Raw genomic sequence first — 6587 nt, forward strand, 5'->3', positions numbered from 1 at the left:
AGTTAGGAAACTAACTTAACGCTAAGTCAGTAAAGTTAAAATAAATAACTAAATAAAATAAAATAAGTAAATAAATAATAATAATAGTAAAATAAACCGTAAAAGGTGAGGAGTCCAAATATGGCATACAATGTTGGATTTCAAAACAATGTAGTTTGTATTTTGTACTTACTTTCCTTTAATTTTTTACTTAAATTATACTTATAATTTTACAATACTTATTACTTTTACTTTTTGGCCACTAATAATTGCTGTTAGTTTGGTTTCTTGGAAGTGGCAGCAAGGAAATTCATATAATTAGGAAAATATGTTTCTGTAGTTAGTTAGGCTTATTGAAGATTAATTGTATGCTATATACCTGAGTGATGTTTTATTAAATAAATGAATACTTTAGAATATAGTAGTCTCTTTAGAGTCCGTGATACGCTGGTAGCGTAATAGTTTGACGCGTAAGCGAACATACAAGGCAAAATGCTTCCTTCTACCATGAGATAAAACAGCAAGAAAGAAGCAGAACGTCAGACAAAAGTAGGTATGCATATACAGTCCGTAACCATATCAGATAAAAAAATAGAAGCTATCCATACACAGAAGATGCATTCAAAGTAAAAAGCAGTAAGTTATAACGCATTCTGAAGCTTCGGATAAAAGTACTAAGTATTTGGAGTAAATCACCAAACGTTACAAAACAATCTCAAAATCCTAAATATCGGAATTTTTAAATTCTTTAAATCACTTAGATTCTTATGAGTTACAGTAAAAAAAAAAAAAAAAAAAAAAAAATTGCATAATACGATTAAGAGAAACCATCTTAAACACTTCCACGTAAGATTTCTTCAACAATGATACAAAAACAAACAATGCTAAGAAGAAATCACGAATACTCAAGTAAGCGCTTTAGAAACGGTACTATTTATTACGGAGCAAACAATCATTCCTGCGAAAGGGATAAAATTTTAAAATTCTACGTACTGATATTTTTATATCAGAAATAAATGAAAAAGTAAAAGAAAGAATGGCTCCATGTTCGAATGAATTCTTAATTTCAAGGAGCAAAATTTCCCCATTTTTTTCTCTTGCAGCAAATACTGAAGGTCAATGAATTGACCGTGGGATTTCAAGTTATAAAGGGATATTTTAAATTCTTGGAACCAATAAACACAAACAAAATATTATCTTCCTCTACAACTAATGAAGAGCAATAATGCTTGTCAGTGTTGTTAAAATAGTTAAATAAAATTTCTTAACTTTCGAATAAGAACATTAAGAAATGAAGAATCGAGTAACAACTCCAATATACGTTCCCAACCTTGGCTATCTTTACACCTCCACGCGATTCAACAGCCTACCAAGACGACATATACCGTGTAATTGAAGATCGTGGCTAATTCCAGTGGCAGTTGAGTGTAAATTCATTTAGTTACATAATGTAAAATAGTGAAATGTAATGTAAAATAGTATTAAATATGTAAATAACGGAAGAATAAATACCATAGCAAATAAAAAATATGTAAGAAATTACATTAAAGAACAATATTTACAAGCAAACATTAATAATGAGTTCAAATTAGCTTAAAAAAGCTGTTTTAGTATTTTTTTGGGTGGTGATTTGTAATCATTGTTCCGCTCTAAACAAACTAAACCTTTTTATGTCAAAGCCCGGCTAATCAGCAATCCAAAACAAGTTTTATTAAATGAATTTAAAAAAACTCATTTAATAAAACATACATAAAGAAACTGCTAGAAAGATTACTTTTTAAGGAAATACATAGAAGCATACAGCATAATATGAAATAAAAATAATTACTAGGTTAAAATACCGCCTTTTGAAAATTTTTTAGGCATTTTAATTGCGAAAATACTCCAAAGTGATAATAGATGTATTAAGTATGCTAGTTCGGTAAGAAAATAGAGGCATCATACACAAAGTCATAGCTAGGATTTTCTGCGCCAGGACACAAATAAAAATCTCGAGCCTTCTCCTGTTTGCCAAGAATAGAAAGCATTTTATTCCAAAATCATAACATCAATTTGGCCCCCTCTGGGTGATGCGCACGACGGCATATAAGCAAAATGTACACTTCTCGGACGACGGTTTTAATTTGGCCAACGACAATTCCGATGACCATCACCATTAACTCCGCCTACGATGATGTCACAAGACCTGAAATTTATTTTAACGACATTTTATGTAATAGATATTTTAGTTTGTAGTATGACCTCTATATTGAAAATTACCGACACTGAACTTCCTGATTCATTTGAAAATGTCGAATCATTTCACTTAAGTTCCGACTTTTCGTTTTAAATTTTATTTTTATATGTATGTTATAATTATATATAATTAATATATAATTAATATATATATATATATATATATATATAATTACAAAAAAAAATTTAAAAACATATTATAAACACGCATAGTATTTTCGAGCATTAAGCTGCTGGAAAATTATCAGCAAAGACATAAAGTAAGAAATTTAGAACTAATTTTTCGGAAAGGGCAAAAATTGAAATTCATAATTAATAAATTTCAAATAATAATGTAAATGCAATAAATAATTTAAAAAATGTTAAAACCTATCCTTCACGCAAACACGCAATACCGAAATTCAAAAATTAAAGAAATTTAAAGAAAAACGAACGTAATAGAAGAAAAATTTAATCAACTTCAATGCCACTTCGTCAGGAGGAGGAACACTGAAATCAATTGAAATCTCTCTTCCACAAAAATCCTTCCTTTTCTGTATCCAGAATAGTCGATGAACCTATTCAATATATTTTAAATGTAAGAGTTCACCAGAAAATTCTGGGCCCTTCACAAAGCAAAGCAAAGAAAACAAAGTAAATTCTAATTAGAATCTTGTACCTTAAATAAAGAGAATTCTAGTTAAAGAATGAAAAGGTAAGTGAAATAATAAAATACTTCAGTGAAAAATTGAAATGAAAATTTTTCTTTTAAACAAATAGCATATAATCCAAAGAATTTAAAACTTAAGTGAAATTACAAAACTTTAGTGAAAAGACTTAAATTTTTATATATATGTCTCTATATACACGTAACAATAATATTTTAGATATTAATTATTACTATTAATATATATATATATATTGCAACTATTATAATTTTGTTTATTAATAATGATTAATAAAAAATTTATTATTAATTAATTATTATGTGCAGTACATTAATATTTGTAAATAATAATTTATTATAATTATATCTAGTAAATTAATATTTTTTCTTCAATAAATTAATATAAAGTCTGTATTTTTTCTTTAATTAACATCACTGACCACTTTGAATTGCAGAAAATGTAGGTACTTATATTGATAATCCCATTTTCAGAAAGCAATTTGTATGCGTCACAGTTCTCGCAGGAAAGTTGCTAGAAAAATGAGCGGAAACAGTGTCTCCAAAAAATACAGATTGTAAAGTTTTGTGAAAATAATGATTAAGAAAGACACAAGATATATGAGCTACAAGGATAAATTTGTCAAAGGTTTGTTTGTTATAATAAAAGCGATAGGAGTTTTTCAATAAGAACAGATTAATTATTTCCCCTTTATTTCTTATTGGAAATGAAATTTCGGCATGCGTCCAATTTAGTCTATGTCAGAAGATCTGGAATGGATTAATGACTTGCTCTGAAGTACCACTGTACTATAAATTATATTACATTTTGGACCTACATTTGTAGAGACATTAGTTATTTTTGAAAGCAGGCAAGATGAAAAATTAGCAACGCCTTCGCCGGGAATTGAACCACGGACCTCTGGAGTACCGGCCACCACGAAGGCACGCCAGGAAAGCGGGAGCAATACCTTATATACTCCCCTTTTTAAAGGGCGACTGGGGTTTTTAGGGGATCCAATCGCCAAATCCTGGTTGTGGAGAATCCTCATCAAACACCATTTTAGATCGGGAGTCACTGTAGAGACATTAGGCATTTTTGGTCGATGCAGGAAAGATAAAAAATTAACAATGCCTTTGCCGAGAATCGAACCGCGGATGTTTGGAATATCGGCCCAGCGTGCAGAACCACTACACTACGAAGGCACGCTAGGAAGGCGGGAGAAATTCCTTATATACTCCCCTTTTAAAGGGCGAATGAGGTTTCTAGGGGAACTAGTCGCCAAATCCTGGGTGAGGAGAATGATCAATCCACCACTTTTTTTAATTCTGGCGCCACTGTAGAGACATTAGGATTTGTTGGAAGCCAAAAAGAGAGATGAAAAATTAGAAAACGCCTTCGCTGGGAATCCGACCACGGACCTCTGGAATACCGGCCCAGCGGGCAGAATCACTACACCACGCTAGGAAAGCGGGAGAAATACCTTAATAAATCTTTCGTGGTCAATTTGAACAGATTTTTTCCAAAATTATTAAAAAGCTTCTTCAGTTGGCAAATTGATTTTCTTGAAGTTTTTTTTTTTTTTGTTTTTCATATTTATTAAAAATCTCTAAATTTTAATTTAAGATTCTAGATACAGTCTTTATTAATTTATAACTATCACCTTTTTAAATTTACTTTACTCTCTTATACTAGATTATGGTATAAAGTATTTCTATTTTTGCATTATATAGTTCAATGTACGTTCAATACTTTTCTGAAATTTACTGAGTCTCTTTTTACAGAAACGAAAGCCTACGCTTTATTGAAGTTAAGTTACAGATGAATGGGAAGAATCTTAAGAACTGATAAGCAATTAATCGCTTGAGTTCGTGTGACAAGAAACATCAAGATGGAAGGGTAAATAACCTTTTATTATTTAAATAAGATTTAACAGAACTCCGTCTTGGAGTGTACAATAAAAGGCCGACACTTGGGCTTGAACTTAAGAGACTAAGAATTAAACTAAAACTAATCTAAACTAAAGAGATATACCCGAAACTATCAAGATTCTGACCGAGTTGGCCCCTTAATGCTAAGTGACTTTTAAGCTATCAAGGGCTTAAAGTATGACCGAGCGTGATAAAAGCTTGCGAGAAAGTAGCCTAAAAAGGCGGACGCGTGCAGACAGAATACTTGGTATATCTCTCACTAAGACAGAAGAACTTCGCGGTTAAATACCGCACTTCTTTATTAGCATTCAGACGTGATTCTAAAACTACGTTCTGCCCGGAAGTGGTCAGTTGAATTTAAGAATCGATAGGAAAGGAAATTTAACTCAAAACTGTTAAAAAAATTTATATAATCCTTACAAAATATTTTAAAGAAATTTCGATTTCAACCGAAATCCGATTCACGTTTCAACCGAAATATCCATTTGATCATTCACGAAACCATGTTGACTATTTTGTTCTGCGGGACGTTCCTATGTACGCACAGAATAAAAGACTCTTTCTACAAAAATGGAGTGTAAAATGGATTTTAAATGAAGTGAAAAGGGAATTTTTCGTGACGTCTGAACATACGTAAACATGTATATATGTAACTCAAAACCAATTAGCCCTAGAAAGTTTGAATTTTATACTTGGCGCTGCTATAACATCTAATTGCATGTATTGGTAGATTGACAGATATAGATAAAGATATAGATAGAGAGATTGTTAATATATATACTTGATCCCTTTATCCGCTTAAAAAATCGTCACCCGGTGTTTATGTTCGCAATCCGTGTTCGTAGTCATTTACTTCCAATCACAAAAGCGTTTTAAATGACAAAATATTCATTTTTCGCCATGTAAATTAAAATAAATAAATAAATAAATACATGTAAAAAATTTTTTAAAAATTTGAAAGCTTTCAGATTTTATATTACGTCCAAAGGGGCTTTTTTTAACGTTTTGTGTGTTAATTTTATTTATTAAATATCATATTCTTCGCACGTAAACCATAAAATTCAATTCAGCAGCAATGTCGCAAATAATTTTAAAATGAGCGTATCTTTAGAATTTCCGATACACAGTCACGCGGGCTGGAGACAAACAGTTTTTTTCGTCGTGTAGTGTTGCCATTGCTCGCTTTGAAATGCTTGAGTTTGTTACTCAAAAATTCTTTAAAGTTTTACAAAATAAGAAATCGATCATAAAACAAATGCCAAATTTCAAATTTGGTCTTCCCTGTGCCCATACTCGTAGGAAGATTACATCATTCAAAATTCGGTGGCTCTATGTACCGTTTTTTATCAGAATGTGAGAAATAGACGTACATTTATGCAGATTTTTCATTATTTAATTGCTTCAAATATAATGCAGGACTCTAATATTTGGTGGCAACAGTTTGAAAAGTGAAACGGACATTTATAGTGATTCAACGCAAAGACCGAAGAACTTTGCGTTTAAATTCTTCCGCTCTTCCTCATTATGTATTCAGACGTGATTCTAAAACTACGTTCTGGCCGGAAGAAGTAAGTTGAAGTTAAGAATCAATAGAAAAGGAACTTAAAATTTAACTGTTAATAATATTAACATAATCCCTACAGTTTTAACAGGAGATTAGTTTGAGTTTATTACATCAATTATAATTAGCTATATTTGTATATTTTTTGACACTTAGTACTTGATTCTGATTTATAGTTTTTGTAAATTAATTGCATCCGAATGAAAAAAATGTATATTAAAATTTATGGCACTTTTT

This window comes from Stegodyphus dumicola, chromosome 2 (genome assembly GCF_044657685.1).
Source record: "Stegodyphus dumicola isolate Sdum_Otavi_A_Nest chromosome 2, ASM4465768v1".
Taxonomy (NCBI): domain Eukaryota; kingdom Metazoa; phylum Arthropoda; class Arachnida; order Araneae; family Eresidae; genus Stegodyphus; species Stegodyphus dumicola.